Genomic DNA, 23988 nt, shown 5'->3' with positions numbered 1-23988 from the left:
TTTAATTAGGATAGGCTTAAATGAAGGTTAGAACTAAAGCATAACTCTTCTTATTAGACGACATCTTGCTTGCTTTTCCTGTTTGCAAGCAATAATAATAATAATAATAATAATAATAATAATAATAATAATAATAGTCTGTCTCTAACTGTATGTATTTAGTATAGCTGTACATATAGCTGTGTTATTTCTATACTATTTCACATTTCTTTGAAGAGATAAAAGAATGACTGAAAGAGGCAGGCGTAAGGACTGTGGATGTGAGTGGAAACTAAGGAAGAGGAAAGATATAGGAAGTTTGAGGGAGATAGACTTGTAACAGAGGACAGGAATGAAGATAGGTCTCGCTCAATGACCAGTAGCGGCGATTAGGGGCGGGGCGAGGGGGCAAGGGGGGCGAGTTGCCTCCCACTTTGTGGAGAAAACATTATATTTTTATTCCATCTTAGCTGGCTGAAACTAGGAATTATAGGAATTATTTAAAAAAGCAATTTGTATAAGTCCTATTGTCTATCAGACAATAATTCTTTCCTTTACTTTCATTAATAAATTGTTAACAAAATTACAAGTGATAGTACGCACAAAATGTCGTTCGTCGCTGTTAAACGATATGTGTACCGCCACAGCAAGTAGTGGAGACTTTGCATGTCCTAAGGTCATGCACAAACGTCAGCCTGGCAGTCCCTTTAGTGTCCGCTAGTTTCTTAGTGTACAGTCAAATACTAAATGATTTTTAATTTTATAATCACGCCGCACCTATATTTAATTGTAGTACATGTGTAATATTTTTCCTTTGATGAAAGTTCGATTGTATAGTAATGAATGAAATTCTGAAATATCTATATTATTACTGCACTTAAGTTGGTGAACTGTCAGCCTTTACCTCTCTGTCGAAATTCGCTAAGAGAGCATAAAAAAATTCACCATTTCGTAGGAATGATCTTCATTAGGGGAACCACATAAATGGGATTGTAAATAAAGGGTACCGATCTCTGACATGGTTATGAGGGTGTTTAGGGGTAGTAGTAAGGATGTAAAGGAGAGTGCATATAAGTCTCTGGTAAGACCCAAACTAGAGTATGGTTCATGTGTATGGGACCCTCACCAGGATTACCTGATTCAAGAACTGGAAAAAAATCCAAAGAAAAGCAGCTCGATTTGTTCTGGATGATTTCCGACAAAAAAGTAGCGTTACAAAATTGTTGCAGTGTTTGGGTTGGGAAGAATTGAGAGAAAGAAGAAGAGCTGCTCGACTAAGTGGTATGTTCCGAGCTGTCAGCGGAGAGATGGCGTGGAATGACATTAGTAGACGAATAAGTTTGAATGGCGTTTATAAAAGTAGGAAAGATCCCAATATGAAGATAAAGTTGGAATTCAAGAGGACAAACTGGGGCAAATAATCATTTATAGGAAGGGGAGTTAGGGATTGGAATAACTTACCAAGGGAGACGTTCAATAAATTTCCAATTTCTTTGAAATCATTTAGGGAAAGGCTACGAAAGCAACAGATAGGGAATCTGCCACCTGGGCGACTGCCCTAAATGCAGATCAGTATTGATTGATATTGACTTTTTTCAGTTTTCATGTACATAACACCCCCCCCCCCGGCTATATCCACACAAACGCTGGTACTTTTTGTTTTCTGTAGATTTTTTGCCCCCTTCTTCTAATTTCCAATCACCGCTACTGCCTCAATCTATGTACAGGATACGGTAGGTAGGCAAGAGGGAGAGGTAGGAATGGGAGAAATTGTGTAAGAAAGGTGAGATAATGTTTTAAGGTCAAGGAAAACGAGAGCTAAGGGTTTTCCTCAGGGAATGGACCCAGGAGAGAGATCACTGAGGAATCGGTATGAGTCACTGCAGGTAGATCAGCAGAGGGAAGAAGAAGATCAGCGAAGATTTACACGGGAGGGGCCAGGCAAGAGGAAACGGAGTAGCAGGAAAGGAAATGTACAGTAGAGCATAGGAAGAGGAGGTGGAACAGATTAGTGAGAAGGACACACTAAACAAATACACACCATTAAACAAAGTCTAGTGTGTTCTTTAATTCCTTATTTAATAGTGTGGGTCTTTTTTACAGGTATGTTCTAGTGTAATAATTATATTGAACTTGCGTGTTCGACGGACTGATGATTATGATGCTTGTTGTTTAAAGGGGCCTAGCATTGAAGTTCATTGGCCCCACCGTTCGAGGGGCTGAAAAGCCTTTATGTTACATTTATAAATATTATAATAATAATATAATGTTAATTGCTTAACGTCCCACTAACTACTTTTACGGTTTTCGGAGACGCCGAGGAGCCAGAATTTTGTCCCGCATGAGTTCTTTTACGTGCCAGTAAATCTACCGACACGAGGCTGACGTATTTGAGCACCTTCAAATATCACCGGACTGAGCCAGGATCGAACCTGCCAAGTTGGGGTCAAAAGGCCAGCGCCTCAACCGTCTGAGCCACTCAGCCCGACTTTTTTAAAATAAATACACTGACTGACAGAGCAAATGCAACACCAAGAAGGAGTGGTCAGAACTTTTTTTTCTTTGCTATTGGCTTTACGACGCACCGACACAGATATGTCTTATGGCGACGATGGGGCAGGAAAGGGCTAGGACTGGGAAGGAAGCGGCCGTGGCCTTAATTAAGGTACAGCCCCAGCATTTGCCTGGTGTGAAAATGGGAAACCACGGAAAACCATCTTCAGGGCTGCCGACAGTGGGGTTCGAACCTACTATCTCCCGAATACTGGATACTGGCCGCACTTAAGCGACTGCAGCTATCGAGCTCGGTCGGTCAGAACTTTATGCCAATTGCAGGGTAGACTGACGTCACTGAGGTATGCTCATGATGTGAAATGCGCCGCTGTACTGCGCACGTAGCGAACGATAAATGGGACACGGCGTTGGCGAATGGCCCACTTCGTACCGTGATTTCTCAGCCGACAGTCATTGTAGAACGTGTTGTCGTGTGCCACAGGACACATGTATAGCTAAGAATGCCAGGCCGCCGTCAACGGAGGCATTTCCAGCAGACAGACGACTTTACGAGGGGTATGGTGATCGGGCTGAGAAGGGCAGGTTGGTCGCTTCGTCAAATCGCAGCCGATATCCATAGGGATGTGTCCACGGTGCAGCGCCTGTGGCGAAGATGGTTGGCGCAGGGACATGTGGCACGTGCGAGGGGTCCAGGCGCAGCCCGAGTGACGTCAGCACGCGAGGATCGGCGCATCCGCCGCCAAGCGGTGGCAGCCCCGCACGCCACGTCAACCGCCATTCTTCAGCATGTGCAAGACACCCTGGCTGTTCCAATATCGACCAGAACAATTTCCCGTCGATTGGTTGAAGGAGGCCTGCACTCCCAACGTCCGCTCAGAAGACTACCATTGACTCCACAGCATAGACGTGCACGCCTGGCATGGTGCCGGGCTAGAGCGACTTGGATGAGGGAATGGCGGAACGTCGTGTTCTCCGATGAGTCACGCTTCTGTTCTGTCAGTGGTAGTCACCGCAGACGAGTGTGGCGTCGGCGTGGAGAAAGGTCAAATCCGGCAGTAACTGTGGAGCGCCCTACCGCTAGACAACGCGGCATCATGGTTTGGGGCGCTATTGCGTATGATTCCACGTCACCTCTAGTGCGTATTCAAGGCACGTTAAATGCCCACCGCTACGTGCAGCATGTGCTGCGGCCGGTGGCACTCCCGTACCTTCAGGGGCTGTCCAATGCTCTGTTTCAGCAGGATAATGCCCGCCCACACACTGCTCGCATCTCCCAACAGGCTCTACGAGGTGTACAGATGCTTTCGTGGCCAGCGTACTCTCCGGATCTCTCACCAATCGAACACGTGTGGGATCTCATTGGACGCCGTTTGCAAACTCTGCCCCAGCCTCGTACGGACGACCAACTGTGGCAAATGGTTGACAGAGAATGGAGAACCATCCCTCAGGACACCATCCGCACTCTTATTGACTCTGTACCTCGACGTGTTTCTGCGTGCATCGCCGCTCGCGGTGGTCCTACATCCTACTGAGTCGATGCCGTGCGCATTGTGTAACCTGCATATCGGTTTGAAATAAACATCAATTATTCGTCCGTGCCGTCTCTGTTTTTCCCCAACTTTCATCCCTTTCGAACCACTCTTTCTTGGTGTTGCATTTGCTCTGTCAGTCAGTGTATATACTTACGATATATTGTAATAGGAATTGAATCATGGGTAAGAAGTTATATTATGGATGCGGGAATGTTCTCACGGAACTGGAGTGTTTATGGTAGAGGCAGGTTAGGAACGATAAGAAGGGGAGATTTCATACCGGTGAAAGGTGTATTTGTAAGCTACGAGAAAGTTAAGGAAGAGAAACATGAAATTCGTGGTGTAAGACTTATCTGTAAAGATAATAGGCAACTTTTTGGGAGGAGGGGTGTGTACATACAGACCTGGAAAGGCTGTCTCTTACGCTGATGGGGAATTATTTGTTGAGATAATCAGTTATGTGGGAAACGACACAGAAGGGAACGTTATTGTAGCGGGTGACCTCAACTTACCAAATGTTAACTGGGACAGAAAGCATGACCGACAAATAGTGAATAAGTTAAATATGGGAAGAACAGCTGAATCAGAAAATGATAGAACCAACGAGGGGGAAAATTAATCTAGACGTGGTGCTGATAAAACCAGATAGAAAAACTGAAGTGATGTCTGGTATAAGTGATCACGAAACTATTTTTGTCGTAGTTAGTAGGACTATTAGGCAATACCACATGGTTGATAAGAAAGGCATGGGAAAATGTTTAAAAAGCAATTATGATCAATAGGAAATGTTAAACAAAATGTAAACAGCCCATGCGATGGATTTAAAGCAATTGTTAAGGACTGTGAAAACAGGCAAGTACTCCTAAAAGTGGTAAGGAATGTTAAGGACACATTATATTATAACAGCTGAATAAAGTGATGCAGAAGGAGGTGCAGATTAGAAAGTAATAGAGTTAGGAATGGTTGCGAGAGTAAGGGGAGATTGAAGGAGGTTGCTGGGAAATTGAATTTAGCGAAAAAATCAGCTAAGGATATCATGATGGCAAACATAATTGGCAGCCATATGAAATTCAGGGAGCAATGGAAGGATATCTATACACACTTTAAGGCAGAATCAGGTTCCAGTGAGGACAAATCAGGGATCATTAATGAGCAAAGGGAGTGGAATGAATTGAAATGGCGTATGGCTTTTAGTGACTGGTTTTAGTCCCAGAACTTCAGCTCGCCAGGTGCAGGTATTTTGATTTGACGCCCGTAGACGACCTACCACGTCGTGATGAGAATAAAATGATGATTAAGGCGGCACATACACATAGTCCTCGTGCCACGGGAATTAATCAATTATGGTTAAAATTCCCGACACTGCCAGGAATCGAACCCGGGACCCTTGTGACCAAAGGCCAGCACGCTAACCATTTAGCCATGGAGAACAAGGGGAATGTACAAGTGAGGACTTACAGAAAGCAGAAATATTCAGTCAACAGTATGTAAAGTTATAAAGACTATATCCAGATACAGGAGGCGACTAATACTGGCGAATTACTGAAATCCACCTATGATAATAAAGACATTTACAAAAAAATACAAAAGTTAAAAGCTAGAAAAATATCTGGAATTGATAAGATTTCTGAGGATTTGCACGAAGGGGGGATACCAAATTAATGGAGAGTTGCAATAGTAGACCCAGTGTACAAGTGAAAGGTTGGCAAGCTCATAATGGATAATTACAGGCCAGTCAGCTTGACATGTGTTGTTTGTAAGTCCTGGGAAAGAATTACTGACTATATTAGACACGTTTGCAATATTACTAACTCGTTTGATGGAAGACGGTTCGGGTTTAGAAAAGGTTACTCTAGTGAAGCTCAATTTGTAGGATTATGGCAAAATATATGAGATATTTTAGATTCAGAAGGCCAAATTGATTGTATCGTTATTGACCTGTCCAAAGATTTTGGTAGGGTAGATCATGAGAGAGTAGTGACAAAAATCGGGGCTATTGGACTCGACAAAAGAGTGGCTGAATGGGTAGGTAAATTTTTAGAAAATAGAACAGAGAGAATTAGAGCAGATGAAGTGTTATCTGATTCTGTACTGGTAATGATTAAGTGGGGTCCAGCGAGGAGTATTATTGGGCGTTTATGTTTTCATAAATAAATTATTTGAGTGAAGAATTGGAATCACAGATAAGACTATTTGCGGATTATGTTATACTGTATGGAGTAGTAAATGAGTTGCAGGATTGTGACTGACTGCAGGGGGACCTACACAGTGTTGTGAGTTGGACAGCTGGTAATTGTAAACAGGATGAACAGTGAAGTTGTAAGCTTCACCAGGAGAGAAAGTCCACTCAGTTATAATTTTTGTGTTGATGGGGTGATCGTACCTAGTAGGGAACAAAGTAAGTAACTAGGTGTTAATACAAGGAATGACCTTTTTTGGGATAATCGTATTAATGAGGTTGTTAAGAAAGGTACAGATCGCTGCACGTGGTTATGAGAATATCCATGGCTTATAGTAAGGATATAAAAGCATATACGTCTCTGGTAAAAACCAAAATACAGTATGGTTCAAGTGTATGCCCCCCACATCAGTATTACCTGATACAAGAACTGGAAACGTTCCAAAGGAAATCAGCACGATTTGTTCTGGGTGATTTCCGACAACGGAGTGGTGTTATGAAAGTGTTGCAAAATTTCGGCCGGGATGACTTGGGGGTAATGAGACGAGATGCTCGGCTATGTGGTATGTTTCGAGCTGTCATTGGACAGTTGGCGTGGAGTGACAAAGCTTGAGTGGAGCTATTAAACTAGGAAAGATCTTAATGTGAATGTAAAGTTGGAATTCAAGAGAACAAATTGGAGCAAATGTTTATTCATAGGACTAGGAGCAAGGGCTGGGATACGTTATCAAGGGAAATGTTCGATAATTCTATAAATTTCCAAGTTCTTTGGAAACGTTTAAGAATTGGTAGAGAATCTGCCACCTGAGTGGTAACCCTAAATTCAAATGATTGATTGATTGATTGATTGATTGATTGATTGATTGATTGATTGATTGATTGATTGATTGATTGATTGATTGATTGATTGATTGATTGATTGATTGATTGATTACTACACCTTAAAATACCGAGTGTGTTGGCCGTGCCGTTAGGGTCGCTTAGCTGTGAACTTGTTTTCAAGAGATGGTGGGTTCGAATCCCACCATCGGCAGCCCTGAAGATGGTTTTCCATGGTTTCCCATTTTCACACGTGGCAAATGATGGGGCTGTACCTGAATTAAGGCTTCGGCCCTACCTTCCCAACCCTAGCCTTTTCACATTATTGCTTCGCCGAAATCCTTCGATGTGTTAGTGCGACGTTAAACCACTAGCAAAACACCTTAAACTATCACCATATTAAACGGAGATCAATGGAATGACTTAAGACGTGATTTTTCTTTAGGGAATTGCCTATGGATCATGTAGAACACATTACCTATTCTTAGCAGAACAATTGTCAATGGGACCTATGTTGGAAATCCATCGTTTTAATCACTCGGCATTGGTGGGTGTATAAAGTTTATAGTTTTGCCTCATTTCCTTGTAGTTCATTTAACGATTAGTTGTATGTACATATTATTACCAACACTACTGAAGATTAACATTTCTGGCCATATTTAAATAGGGCCAACCAACCATTCATAGCTGAAATTCACTGTAGAGGTCACGATGAATGCACTAAATCGATATCCATAGCCACGAGAATGAAGTACGATCCGGTACGGATCCCCAACTACAATTGGCAGCTCCATAAGGATCACCCATAGTATGATTTTGTCGTCGCGTATGTCCGATTATATTTTCAAAGGAATGATATGCCAAATACAGTGTGTGAGGACGTGACCAGTTCAACATTTCATCTTAACTTCTGCCACAACCAACACTAGTGTCCCGATAGCTCTCATCTACACTCATAATGTTTCATCATTTATCTCTGTACTTAATTTTTACTCTGACTAGTTTTAAACATTTTAACGTCAAATGGATAAAGATAACTTCGTCATTAATTACGTATTCTCTATGGGCCTTAATTAAGAAATATCGAATCTGATTATAGTATACACACAAAAGTACTTGAGCTGAATATATATTTTAATTCTAGAAACATCTACAGTAAACTTGACAGTTATTTAAGAATGTTATAAATCAATGACTACTGCTTTGACGAGATTTTCTCCATTTGATATTAACTGTTGGCCAACGCTAAGACAGAGCTACAACAATGCGAGGTGAACGTCTACACGTCAGGAATACACGAGCTGGAGCGAGCATGGTCCTAGGACATTCCTCCCGCCTGGGGTCACTTAGGACTACAGTCGTGTGAGATAAGTTTCTGCACTGGTGAAGTACACGAGCTGGAGCATGTACGGCCCAGGGGCCTCCCTTCACTCTATATCACTAAAAGCTACAGTTACGTGAGGAGTACACGATCTCAAGCATACGAGTTTCAGGCACCTTCTCTTTGCTTCAGGGCACTTAGGAATGAACTTATCGACAGTCAATCGTCAAATAACGATGACAAAAAAATTCAACAACTACAATACAAAAGTTGTTGAATTTCAGACAAATCAATCGGGCTTAGTAAGACCTGTTTTGGTAAACAAAGCACTGAAATATATGTGCGATACTGTTTACCAGGAGGTCAAAATTGACAGTCTGACACTCCAGTTCTGACGACAAGTTCAGAAGTGAAAATTCTAGTTGTGTGTACCTGTCCAGGTACACCACGGAGAGGAATCAGCTGCACATTCACAGTAGAGATAGAAGATGGTCTCCAGCAGCTGAAGGTAGGTAAAACACCCCGGAGAGGGTATAATTTACCCAGATTTGTTGAAGTGACGTTCTAAGAATACCAGACAGTTACTTGCAATTTTTTTCTAACATCGGTGATTCACGAACAGGAAAATAGCACTTTTGAAACCTAACAAGCCAAGTAATAGACCTGAAATCTGCCACCGGTCTGCACTCCGAAGCTGCTGTTTTGAACTGTTTCAGAGATTATTATACAATCGTATTGTTACTACAATAATGGATGTAATCCCTCAGGAACAAGTAGGCTCTTGACCCGGCCGAAACTGAGAAGATCAATTACTAGCACTTTCCACCTGTACTGACTTTGGTTTTCAAAAAAAAGTTGTAGCATGAGCTGCATTAATAAGCCTTAAGGCAGCGTAAGACTCGTGTATAAACTACGTAAATTAATACCCTACAGGAAGAGAGTGAAAGTAATCAACAACTTTCTGGGTAAAAGATGGAACACTGCACAACTAGGTGACAAAACCAGCAGGAATTTCTAGCTGAACAATGGGCTGGCGCAAGGATCAATTCTTGCTCCACTCCTCTTTTATACTTCTATGACATGCTACCAACATCTAGCAAGACATTGGATATGCTGACGACTGGACCATAACGACACATCAGTTCAATTACAGTGATACCTTGATGGATGACTTCACTACGTTAGGTGATTACTTCAGGAAATGGAGCTTTTTTCCTAACATGACTCAATCGGAAGTATTTTGTTTACGTTTGAACAGCAGACTTGTCAACAATGAGTCATCTGTCCCCTTTACCGGTATGCACCTTCACAAAAGACATCCTAAATACCTGCGTGTACCGCTAGACAGATCGCTGTCATTTTGTCATCACCTTCCCTGAACAGCAGCTAAAATCGGAACACGTAACAGCATCTTGTGTAAGTTAACAGCCACCTGAGGCGGAGCACATCCAAGTGTACCCTGGACGGCTGCACTTGACGTAGTATACTCCGTTGCTGAACACCACGCATCGCCTTGGATTAACAGTTGTCATGCTAGGAAGATAGACGTTCAGCTGAACTAGACGATGAGGCTGATGTCAAGGGCCATTAAATCCCCATCTCTCTACTGGTTGCTAACACTCTGCGACATTTCTCCCTCGCATCTGAAACCAGAAAATGTCCTTGTCCAAGAGTATCGAAAGATACTTTTCAACCGTCAGCTACCAGTTCATGCTAATCTGCTGAACAAGAAGATATTAGTTCCTACAATACCTGCAGGTTCGTTCAGTCCGCAAGTGCTTTCAATTCTAAGCAAAAGTGGCACCTCGAAAGTAGCACGTCATCAATAAACAGAATGCCAGGTCCGAAGGATTAATGTACACCGTCATTTATGGGCTCGACTTAGTCGACCAATCATGAACACTGTGCTTCATCGGCAGTGAAGCGGGGGACTTCAAGTAGTCAGCTACATGTGATTGGAAATTATAACCAAACTATCAGCCATATAGCATTTGAATGTCCTGTCAGGACTCATGCAGGTAATAAGGAAGACTGCGGTAGTTGATTAGCTACCTAGCGAGTGTCTATGTGGTTTGAGTCACGTAGCTGTCAGCATGCATTCGGAAGATAGTGGGTTCGAAACCCACTGTCGACAGCAGATCTGAAGATGGTTTACCGTGTTTTCCCTATTTCACACCAGGCAAATGCTGGGGCTGTACCTTAATTAAGGCTATGGTCGGTTCCTTCCCACTCTTAGAACTTTCCTATCTATCTTCGACACAAGTTCACTAGCAAAAATCTTGGTTGTTAAATGTGAGGACTGCTGTTGCGCCACGGCCCCATGAATTCTCTCTTTTTCATCTGTGATCATGTATCCTTTTCAATTTTACATTAATTATATGCTCTGTATATCATACGCAAAATAAATAAACAGAAATATTTATCAGTTGAGATTAAACCTAGAACACAAACCAAAATGTTTCTTCCCACGTTGACATTTTCTTGACTTACTTGACTTAATTCCTGTTGTTCCTTGTGGAACATAGGGTATCAACAAAGCATCTCCATCTGATCCTGTTGCCAGCCAACCTCTTCACCTCTCTCCAGGTCTTGCCTTCTTCCATTGCCTCCATGTGTACAGATCTTCGCCACGTTTGTTTGGGCCTTCCCCTCCTCCCTTTACCCTGCGGGTTCCAATCCAGTGCCTCTCTCTCAATGGCTTCATTCTCTTTCCTCAACCTATGCCCTATCCATTTCCATTTCCGCCGCTTTATCTGTATGGCCATCTCGGTTTCACCCGTCCTTCTCCATAGTTCATGATTGGAGATTACTTCCTGCCAGTAGATGTTTAGGATCTTCCTTAAACAGCGGTTGAGAAAGGTCTGCAACTTGGAGGTAATCACTTTTGTCACTTTGACATTTTCTATCCAGTTACAAATATAACAAACTGAAACTTTGCCATTATCAACGGACATATCAAATACCTTGTATACATGGTTTGAACAATGCTCTAAAATCCTATCATGGAGATTATTTGTTATATTTCTGGCAATATTTCAAATAAAATAGACTTGTTGCACATTTTCTAAATGAAATACAACTTGAATTATTGTTGACAATCACTCGTTTAAAATGAGGGGCTGCCTGGCCGAAGCGGTAAAGGTGTGCTCGGTTCGCCCGGAAGGACGTGGGTTCGAATCCCCATCAGGAAGTCGTAAAGTTTAAGAAACGAGGTTTCCACTTCCGGAGGTGCACATGGCCCTGAGGTTCACTCAGCCTACACCAAAAGTGAGTACCAGGTTAACTCCTGGGGGCAAAGGTGGCCGGGCATAGAGCTAACCACTCCACCCCATCAAGTGCCGAAGTTACGGATAGTGGAAGCCTTTACTTTCCACCCCTCCAAGGGCCTTCGTGGCCTGTCCGGAGATGACTTTGCTTTGCTTTCCTTTTACTCGTTTAAAATAAACTATAACATAAACGCAGTTCCTTAAGATGCTAATTTATTTTCCCGATTCATATAGTTGAAACAAATTAGTAGTTGTAATTTGAATGTGCTGTAGTCCAATTGCTGCTTTTATTTACGTGCTTACACACAAATTAAATGGATTTGACGCGCTTTACAATCATCCTCGCTCTGTATGTCAGCAGCTTAAAGAAGAACCGTATCATAGGGTACATCCAATCAGTTACTTGTTTCATTTTTATGAATTATTGCAGTTTCTTAGCCGTAGCAGGGTAATAATCTGTGATATTTGGGATACCTAGTAGCACCAGTACAAATAAAATGTATCATGAACTTTACCACGGCACCATGTAATTGTGGGCCTGCCCCTTTATTTACCAAGTATACTTTTATATTGTATCCAATGCAGAAAGATGAACGTGTTGAAGTTCACGTTTTTATCAGTTGACAGTGTACATGCGACAGTGGGAGTGAACCAAATATTTTACAGTCATTAATTCATAACATTTATAGATGATAAATGAAATTCTCCATTTCATCTGTCTTCTAGTGTCGTATTGGCATAATTAATTAAAGGAATTAAAGGACAATATGCTTCCGAAATCAGGAAATCCTAACAATAATTTTGTGTGGCTATTTCTAGCCGGTTGCAGTCCTTGTAAGGCAGACCCTCCGATGAGGGTGGGCGGCATTTACAGTGTGTGGGTAACTGCGTGTTTTTTTGGTGGAGGATATTGTCATGTGTGGTGTGTGATTTACAGGGATGTTGGGGCAGCACATGCACCCTGTCCTTGAGCCAAGGGAATTAACCATTTAAGGTTAAAATCTCCGACCCGGCCGGGAACCGAACCCGGGACCCCTATGCCCAAAGGCCAGCACGCTAAGCTTTCAGCCATGGAGCTGGGCATATTGACATTACCATCGCGTCGTGTGGCTGTTCATAAAAGATATTTTCCTTTTTCTGAAATATGATGGTAATATGATCAATTGGCCAAAATCATGTTTCATTGCCGCAATGTATCTCGTAAATTAACTTAATTTGTCATATCGTAGATTTGTCTCAAGATTTCTTTGTAGGATGAACGTTCCGATTTCATTTAAACGTACTGATGTACTAGATACTGGTTCAGTAGCATTCCATAACACGAAAAAAATCCACAGCACGTTTCTAGTCATTCGACCGGGTCAAGAATGGAATGAATGAAGCTCCCATCTAGCGACGAGAATAGGAATTATACCGGCTGCCGCAGCCTGTCGCACTTCTCTGGGGCAATCATTAATGACTGACAGACGAAATGAAATTATAGTAGAGAGTGTTGCTGGGATGAAAGATGACAGGGAAAACTGGAGAACCCGGAGAAAAACCTGCCGCCTACGCTTTGTCCAGCACGAGTCTTACGTGGAGTGACCGGGATTTGAACTGCGGAACCCAGCAATGAGAGGCCGGCGCACTGCCGTTTGTGCCACGAAGGCTCCATTCCGTAACACAGTATCAATTTAATATTATTGCACCTTGTCATGGTTCAGTAATAGAAATCAATAGTACATGAGTCCATTTTACGTAGCAGTCCCAGTGACTGGGCCCATTTCAGGAGTGTTAACTTAAGAATACAGGAATATTTGACTCCAAACAATATTCCCAAACATTATAAATGTTATCAATTTCCTAAATTTTTGAAAGTAATTTTCTCTACTGTCCAAAGAGAGTGTGCATCGTCCCTGCGCCTTCACAGAGGTTACTTCACTTGTGAAAGGTGCGTTGTATTGAAAGGTCCTTTGACAACATGAATAACGATATTGAAGTCCAGTAAGTTTGGCGGGACACCATCGAGCACAGTTTTAAAAGAATTAACGCACATTACTTATTATAGTAGTGTAATATTCTTGTTTTGGGCCACGGTAGATAACATGGGGGGAGTCTCTGCAAACACCTTGAGACTCTGGCAAAAAAATGGGAGTGATATGCGATTACAAGAACTCAGGAAGCGAGTTCTCTTAGCCTCTATCACCTCAATTCTCCAAGTTCCTACCTACACGTGGTGCCCCTGTTAAGCCGAGCAACTCAGTGGAAGGTTGGGTACCGAAAGCGGGAAACTGAGTCGGTGAACAGACAGGATTTGGAGGTCAGTGGAAGGCAACGGGAAACCGCCACTGAAATTAACCTAAGAAAACCCCATGGCTTCACCCAAATTAAAATGTACCGGAGTTTCAAATTTCCCATTCGGATCTCCGGAGGGAACCAGGTTGAGAGAAGCTTCAAGAAGAATGCAATGCTGCAAAGAACAGTACTGTTTAGGAACATGGAGTGCGAGATCTATGTATCAAGGAAAACTCGATATAGTCAAAAGAGAAATGGAGAGAATTGGCATCGACATATTGGGAATAAGTGAAATGAGATGGTCTGGAATGGGAGAATTTATTTCGGATGACTACACGGTATACTTTTCTGGACAAGACAACAACAACAGTAATGGAGTAGCCTTCATAGTCAGTAATACAGTAGGTAAAACTGTAATGGGTAGCAACTATAAAAATGATAGAAAGATGTCCATCAGATTTCAAGGTGAACCTCTCAAAGTCACAGTCATTCAAGTTTATGCACCAACCACTGATGCTGAAGAGGACGTTGTTGACCAGTTTTATGGAGATTTACAAGAACTACTACGGTCGACACCAAAAAATGGATGTCGCTTTCACAGTTGGAGACTGTAATGCCAAAGTGGGAAACCAAATTGTAGATGATGTAACAGCGAAATTTGGTCTTGGTACAACAAATGATGCAGGGCAGAGACTACTAGAATTCTGCCAAGACAATTCACTGGTTATTACCAACACACTACTCTAGCTACCCAAACGACGTCTATACTCTAGCACGTCACCAGACGGCCAATACCGGAATCAAATTGATTACATAATTTATAATAGTAGGTGGAAGAGTGCTGTTCAATCAACTACAACAAGACCAGGAGCTGATTGCTGATCAGACCATGAACTCTTAATTGCAAAATTCCGGTTGAAGTTGAATAAAACAGCTAAAACCACCTCATCATACAGATATGACCTCAGAAGAATTCTTTGTGATAATACAGGAGAAATCAGGAACATATTTACTGCATTACAGGTAGAAGACAAAAACCCTGAAGAGCTGTGGACAGAAGTATCCTATGCTCTCAAGGAGGCAGCAGAAAAACACATTCCCAAGAAAAGGAATAACAAGAAGGCCAAATGGTTATCGGGTGAGGAACTGCAAATTGCAGAAGAACGAAGGAAAGCATAAATCAAAGGGGATAGATCAGCAATATTTGAATTAGATACAGAGTTTTGAAAATTAGCTACAAGAGATAAGAATATTTTCCTAAATGTTCAATGCAAAGAATTAGAACAAAATAACAGAATGGGGAAGATCAGGGATCTCTACAAGAAAATTAGGGACATCAACGGAAAATTCCAGGGAAAAATTGGAATGGTAAAAGATAAAAATTGTAAAGATCTAACAGAAGCAGAGGACATTAAGGAAAGGTGGATGGAATATGTAGAAGATCTGTATAAGAAAGAACCGTGTATTGTTGATAATGAAGTTCATGTGCCCTTAGAACCAGAACCAGATATTTTAGAAAGTGAAGTCAAATGGGCCCTAGACAATATTGCTAATAACAAAGCAAGTGGACATTATGGAATTGCAGTAGAAATGTTCCAAGTAATTGGAGATAGTGCAGTGAAAGTTTTGCATTCCGTATGTCAGGAAATTTTGAAAAACCAACAGTGGCCTAAAGACTGGAATAGTTCAGTATTCATCCCAATTCCAAAGAAAGGTAATTCTAAAGAATGCTCGAATCACGGAACAATTGCACTTATCTCACATGCTAGCAGTCATGCTTAAAGTATTACAAAATAGACTTCGCTAGTATGTAGACCGAGAGCTATCTGAAGAACAAGCTGGATTTCGTAAAGGAAGAGGGACCAGAGATCAAATCGCCAACATCCGATGGATAATGGAGAAGGCAAGAGAATTCCAGAAAGATGTGTGTCTCTGCTTTATTGAATATTCTAAAGCCTTTGACTGTGTCGATCATAATGAATTATGGAAAGTACTAAAACACATGGGAGTACCAGATCATACCATTAACCTCATACGGAACTTATACTCTGACCAAGAAGCTACGGTGAAAACCATATATGGAACAACAAAATGGGTCAAGATTCAGAAAGGAGTAACGCAAGGCTCTATATTGTCACCTTACCTTTTCAATCTGTATGTGGTACACATTATGAGGAATGTGCGGTTAGATGAAGAAGAAAGAGAAATCAAAACAGCTGGGTTAAATATAAACAACCTGAGATATGCAGATGATACTATCCTGATGGCAGAAAATGAAGAAGACTTAAAACCCCTCTTACTGAAAGTGAAAGAAGAAAGTTCAAAAGCTGGACTAATGTTGAATGTCAAGTACACAAAAATTATGGCAACTACACCTGTCAATTCATGGCATGTAGGAGGAGAAAAAATGGAGGTATTCTCCGTTTTCAACTATCTTGTCTCAGAGATTTCTGCTGATGGTGACTGTAGCCATGAAATCAAAAGACGATTGCTAGTTGGTAGAAAGGCAATGACCAATCTTCACAATATCTTAAGGAACAGAGACATAACATTAAAAGCAAAGATCCGTATAGTAAGGGCTATTGTTTTTCCAGTTGTGATGTACGGATGTGAGACCTGGACCATAAGTAAAGCTGAACGCCATAGATTAGACTCATTTGAATTGTGGTGTTATAGGAAAATCCTTAGAGTCCCGTGGACTGCGAACAGAACAAATAGGTCAGTTTAAAGCAAATTAAACCAGAGTGTTCCTTGGATGGCCTAATCCTGAAACAAAAACTAAGCTACTTTGGACACATCATGAGAAGACACAATTCACTAGAAAAGACCTTAATGCTGGGGAAGATCGAAGGCACAAGGAGAAGAGGGCGGCAAATAATGAGATGGATTGATGGCATCACAGAAGTACTAAATTCCAGCGTGGAAAATCTTCGGGAGGCAGTGCAGGACAGAAGAAATTGGCGTATTTTAGTTCATGGGGTCATGGAGAGTCGGAATCGACTAAACGAATAGTGAGAGAGAGAGAATATTCTTGTTAAGATTTAACTGAGAAACTTTCAAGAGCTAAACGCTCAGGTTGGTCAGTGGTGCATGCGCCATTCATCATCCTCGAAATGCAGTATTTTAAAAATTCGTGCACTTTCACTCAAACTACGATATCTGCCTTTCCTTACAAGACAGGTGTGTGCGGTCCCGGCGTATTTTCCAGAATGTTTTAGGGGTAATTCCTCCGTACACCGTTATGATATGTCCCGAACGGTTTTGCCAGTGTAAGCGATTTGCTTTTTAAATCGTGCCTTTCAGCATTCAGTCTTCAAACCTCTGTGAATTTACTAAACGCCGCCACAATTCCTCTATTGGTACATAGCACTCTTGGCCACACTTAGTTCTATACCTCTTATCTGTAAATCATTAGAAACTGAGTCTAGTCATCATCGTCTAGGTCTCCCTCTGCCTTTCTCAACTCATGATCGAATCCATTATCCCCCTACACCGAGCAAGTGGCTGTGCGGTTTGGGTCATGTAGCTATCAGCTTGCATTCGGGAGATAATGGGTTAGAACCACATTGTCAGCAGCCCTGAAGATGGATATCCATTTTTCCATTTTCACATTGTGCTGTACCTTTATTAAGGCCAAGGACGTTTCCCTACCATTCCTACCCCTCTCCTATCCCATCGTCGCCATAAGACCTATCTGTTTCGGTACGACGTAAAGCATATTGTAATATATAGGCCTATGCTTTCCTAAGTAGCCTATCCTCCTCAATTCACTCCACGTCCACGTGACTTAACCACAGAGGTGTGTTAATGCTTACAGTTTCATCAATCAAGTTCGTTCCTAACTCAGGTTTTACCTACCCATTCCGAGTACTTCCATGCCATTGTTCCCAACTGTTTGTACTAGTGAAAATTCTCGCAAATTTCATGTATAGTACTTCTAACTTATGAATAAGATACCTTGAGTCCACCCAGCTTCCACTCCCAAAAAGCAAATTTGGTCCTAAAATAGACCGGTGTAAAAAGAGTTAGTTCGGGGGATAACTTCATTCTTACAGAATAATGTTGATCGCAACTGCGAGCGCACTGCATTAGCTTTACTGCATTATCTTACCCGAATATCATTAACACATCCAGACTCATCCTCTTTGCTAACTCAGCCAGTTCTACTTTCTTTCTTCCATAAACACCATCGAATTCCATTTCGTTTCCAGTTTGTTTCCAAGGAGTCCCTTACTTGTGAAATGGAAGTGGGATTCCATTACTCCCATAGATCCGTGGCAGCCTAAAATGTTCTGAGCGTGCTCGGTAAAAATTGCGTGGAGCAGAATGCAACCCTACTTACACATAGTGCCAGTGAGAATCTCTCCTCTAACGGGTTAGGGATTACGGTGGAGTGTACAGCCCTGGACACCTGGAGCACAAGGAGGGCCATGACTCAGAATATATAAGAGATGCCCACTCCTATTCCGTAGAAAATGGTATCCCGACTCTCAGGACCACTTACTAGGCCTCACAGCTGCAGCCCATGGCAAACGAAATAACAAGTAATCATAGTAACCCACACCATGTACTATTAACTTTACATTATCTTGATTCACAAAAGTCACGTTTGCGGGCTCCTTTTCATCTCGTTAAATAATGTTCCGTACACCGATACATTTCCCCGATAAATCTGATACAGTAGAGCGAAAGGCTCATCAATATCTGCCCAAACCTTCTCAAGATTAGCGCGAACAGACGAATAGACTCATAGACCGAAATACATCAACTTTATTTTTTACGTATAGTTGAAAATGCTGAGATAACGGTGATCGAATATGTCCCATTATTTTCTCCCTATTCTTTAATTATTGATGGGCGGAACTCATTTCCAAGATATATACAGGGTGATTCAGTCGCCCCTTCCATTGTACTTTTATGCAACCCACAATATTCATTCCATCCTAAAAACATATGCCCTGCCGGTATGCTCAGACAACACAACCGGATATTTTGGTATGTACCGCATCACCATGCTAGGACGCCGTAATGTTATACTCGTACTAAACACTGGAAGACATGCGTGTGCCTTCTATATCATATTAACCTGACTCGCCGGCGAAACACTAAATTGATATTGTGACCGCATTAAACCTAATACTTTCTATAAGCTGCCCAGTCTGCCATTCGGAACCGTACTGTAGTTGGTAAAAGCGTGGTGGATCGGGCTTGCATATCAGGTGGGAAGTTCGAGATCGGGGAGTGGATTACAAATTTTGAAATATGTGTTTAATACGTACCGCACACAATGTAAGTTCAATACCCGCTTTCAGGCAAATTATGTGTGTATGAATGTGTATGTGACCCTAAGAAGGGCCTATTTGTTAGGAGGACGGACACATACAGACCGGAAATAATAGGAACACAACTGCCCTGACAACGTTTTATCGCAGCAAATGCTCGATTTTATAACCGTTTTGGTTCATGCGCATTCAGGCCCGGTGTCCAATAAATTGTATTGCGCGCTGAAGCATTCCAGGTGTAAATGCATGGCAGGCGTGCGGATGAGTTGCCGGAGCTGGTCGGGGTTTTCGGGCGCTTGAGTGTAAACGATGTTCTTCAAATGTCCCCACACGAAGAAGTCTAACAGCGTTAAATCCGGTGATCTAGCGGGCCAATAAATAGGGCCTCCTCGTCCTATCCATTTCCTGGGCAGTTCCTCGTTCAGATGGTTACGAACGGGCAAAGTCGAATGTGGTGGAGCTCCATCCTGTTGCAACCGCATCGTGAAGCGATCGTGCAAGAGTATATCCTCCAGCAGCAGTGGGAGGTCTTGACGCAGAAAGTACAGGTAGTGTGGGCCAGTCCGATGGCCGTCAAAGAAATAAGGTCCAATCAGGCGATCCCCCAAGATTCCTCACCAAACATACACTCCCCATCGTACTTGATGGGCCGCTTGTCGCACCCAGTGGGGATTGTCCGGACTCCAAGAGTGCGTGTTGTGGCGATTGACGTTCCCATTATTGTGGAAGCGCGATTCGTCCGAGAACAAGATATGTGATACGAATGCTGCATCACTGTCCAGTCTGCCTTATAGCCACCAGCAGAACTCCATTCTAGCTTCGAAATCCCGCCCATGGAGCTCTTGGTGTAGCTGTAGATGGTATGGGTGAAATGTAAATTCATACAGTATTCGCCAGATGGACGGCTGGCTGGTGTTCACCTGACGTGCAATCGCCGTTATACTGATGTGTGGATTATTACGAGCCGCCTCCAGAACGGCCTCTTCTGTTTCACCCGATGTAACGGGCCTATCGCGGACTGATGGCTGGTTGGATATCATGCCTGTTGTCCTTAGGCGTCTTCCAACACGGCGGAATGGCGTAGCATCCGGGTGTCGCCTGTCGAGATACCGTTCATGGTACAGACTTAGTGCCTCGCACGTGTTTTCTCTTGCTTTCCCCCTGAATGAGGAGCTGTCAACGTATTCCTCTGTGGAAAACATGCCGAATGACAGCAGAGATTGCAGTACATTCAGGCCCTAACCAGCGGAGTATGCGCAGGGCACAAGATGAATAATATCGTTATTCTACTATTTGAATGTGGCAAACGTGGGCCTGTGTTTAGGTATTCAAACATCAGATGAGTTTTAAAGAACATGCCACGCTTTGGAAGATATCGTTTTCAGTCTGGCTAGCGTGGAGTGAACATACAGTTTTTTAGTCTGACAATGAAATTGGGCACTAGTGATAATCACGAGATATGGTAAGTGTTTCAATTGGTAAATGAAACCAACTCGGGAAATCTAAAGGTGATGGACGAAAGAACAGACCTGAGAACTTGAATTCTTATCCGGTAATAACACTAGCATTGAAATAAATAACCTTGTATTTTTAAGGCTATTAATTTTAATTCATGATCTGCAGTGTTGTATTCAAACCGAACACTGAGATGTGACATACCAGTTCCGAAATCTCACCTGTATTGACCGAAGTTGGAAAAATAGCCGCCATGGTGCCGGGCTGATTGGTTCAGATGGTAGGAGAGCTGGTCTCTGAAACCAAGTTGACGGGTCAGCCCGATTCCTCAGTCTCATGTTAATAGATTTACTGTCACGCAAAAGAACGTATGAGTCACAAAATTCCGGATCCTCAGCCACTCTGAAAACCATAACATTTGTTAGTGCGACGTAAAACGATTAACATAACTGTAGTTACCTTGGTGAGAGGCGAGTGACGAGGTCACTTAGCTATTATACTCCCAAAATGAAATACATAGTCATCTTAAGTGTGTACTGTCGTCCATGCTTTATTTTAGAGTTAAAGAAATTATCGTCGCAAACTTACTTTCACCGAGCGTGTTGGCCGTGCGGTTAGGTTCGCGCAGCTGTGAGCTTGCATTCGGGAGATAGAGAATTCGTACCGAACTGCCGGCAGCCCTGAAGGTATTTTTCCATTGTTTCCCATTTTCACACCTCGCAATTGCTGAGATTGTACCTTAATAAATGCCACGACCGCTTCCTTCCTACTCCTAGCCTTTTCCTGTCCTGATCCTGAAATATTGTGGATCACAGAGGTGTAAGAAGTTGCTGGGGTGAATGGGCGGACGAGGAATTGACCGCAGTTAATGCAATAAATTTTGAAATTTTTTTACTCCCTTTTTTATATTTAAAATTTGTTAGATAGAAGATATGAATAAACCATTACAAGATTATAATGAGCTCGTCAACTCCAGCAAAAATGACTTAAAGTCCAAAACATCAACTAGAGAGAACTATCAACATGATAATATACGAAGGGATGAGCATTACAGCTCTGAAACAGGTACACTATTTTATAAGAACATATTTGCTCCACTAACTTACATAGCCTAGGAATCTGAGCTCCATAAGTTAATATAGTCCAGTCTCTCAGAGGCATAAGCTTTTAATAGCGCACTCTCGACCTGTAGGTTGTTCTTAACTAAAGTATTTACACATCTTTGCCTTGATGTGGGCTTATTTATCGCTCGACAATCTGTTACACACTGTTCTATAAATAATTACAAAATAAACCGGGGCAATGTGTGCCCATTCTAAATGACCGTAATGTAAAAAAGAAAAGGTTTAACGTGGTTGGCCATGAACAAAAGGCTGGAGGCGAAACACTCGCATTCCATCTAGAATATTTTAAAACCCTAAGTGGGCTTATCCGTGGTGTAGGGGTAGCGTGCCTGCCTCTTACACGGAGGCCCCGGGTTCGATTCCCGGCCAGGTCAGAGATTTTTACCTGGACCTGAGGGCTGGCTCGAGATCCACTCAGCCTACGTGATCAGAATTGAGGAGCTACCTGACGATGAGATAGCGGCCACGGTATACGAAGCCAAGAATAACGGCCGAGATGATTCGTCGTGCTGACCACACGACACCTCGTAATCTGCAGGCCTTCGGGCTGAGCAGCGGTCGCTTGGTAGGTCAAGGCCCTTCAAGGGCTCTAGTGCCATGGGGTTTGGTTTGGTTTGGTTTGGTTTGGTTTGGTTTAAGTGGGCTTATAGCCCAAAGGTACAGAAGCTGAGGTTATTCTACGCCGAGGTGACTAAATGAGAAACATTAAACTCCAAAAGATTGTTAAGAATTTTAGATAATTAGAAACTTTAGTCACCCCACACGAAATTGAATGGGAATCAGCAGAAGGTAATAACTCTTTGTTCCCCTCGTTTACATGAATCCCAGTTGGGATTTGAACAGAGTCCTCAGACTCGCCAAAAATCCACATTTTAAACCATGAAATTAGAATTTTATATTAATAACAGAAGTTTGAAACCTTCCCCTCAAGCTACCTTGCGGAGCTACAGTATCACATGTTAAGAAAATTCTGCCTTTACCTTGAGTTGTTGGGCCTTCCAAAGGCCGACCTGCGGCCCCTGAGCTCTTAGTACATGCCGCACACAATAAGCTGGAGCGATGAAGATGACCATACGACCTTAAAGTGCCCAGCTTTTATGTCATCTCGAGGGGAAGATTCGGAAACTCTTTACAGATAGGCCGGATGCCTCTGCACACAACCAATTTTAATTGGCTAGAGAAAATTTTCACAAAATTTCTGATTGGTTGATAGATACAGGTGATAAGGGGTCAGAAGTGTTGACAACCTTGACTCAAGAACAAAACATTCTTCAAAAACTAAAGTTATCCAACTGTGAAAATTTACTTTCCCTTAAGAATAAATTTTCCTTAATCCCGCCAGAGGGGGCACTTAGGCCGAGGGTAGAGATATCTAATAGTTGAAAATCCAAGTATTTCGCATAACGTTAGTTCAAGTTCGATGACATAGATGGCCCTATAGAAGGAGCACAGTTTAACAGGACGGAGAAAGTGTACCCCCGGTACAGTCAGGATAAGACCTACCTGTGTCAGTGCGACGTAAAGCAAATTGTAAATTAACTTTCCTCGCGTTGCGTAAGGGCTCTATTATCACGTTGTATTTCCCGAAGAACAACCACCACTATCTACGTTTTGTAAACCCTTTTCTGTTAATTTATTTTGGCGTAGTATTTCTAACCATACAAGATCCATAGTGGAAAGGTCCACAGAATGAATGTATAGTGACACAATGTCAAAATTAATAGGTCTACTGTTAAATCCTTCAACTGTGCCTAACGTTTTATGTTTTGCTGTCCATGAAATCCTCTGCATATGCCCAGGGGAGTTTTGGGACCATCACTTATTTGCAACTTTTCCGAAATACTTGGAGGTGCTTTTCTTGAGTTGCACTGTGTACCTACATCATTCCCACTAAGAACACAAGTAAATTCGAACGTACTGTAGTTGCTTCAACCTCAAATGCTGCTTGACGGACTTATGTAATTTTATCGCTCTGATTTTGTACAACAAATTCTAGTTTTCTGATTAGATGACGTATGTTTACTTGAGCACTACTTCCGTTTCCTCGCTCTTTCAAAACGGGATACAACAATTATCTTTTCGGTTTCCTTTTATACGGTAGTTCTCATGAAACACATATTATCTGTATGATGGGTGATTTTCAATATTACGTGATTTACAAATGTTCACTGCAAACGACGGAGCATTTGATGGGTTCCGATGGAATTCCATCCGCACTGAAATTCAGAGAAAACAATTTTTTA

This window comes from Anabrus simplex, chromosome 2 (genome assembly GCF_040414725.1).
Source record: "Anabrus simplex isolate iqAnaSimp1 chromosome 2, ASM4041472v1, whole genome shotgun sequence".
Lineage (NCBI taxonomy): Eukaryota > Metazoa > Arthropoda > Insecta > Orthoptera > Tettigoniidae > Anabrus > Anabrus simplex.
This window is presented reverse-complemented; position numbering follows the sequence as displayed.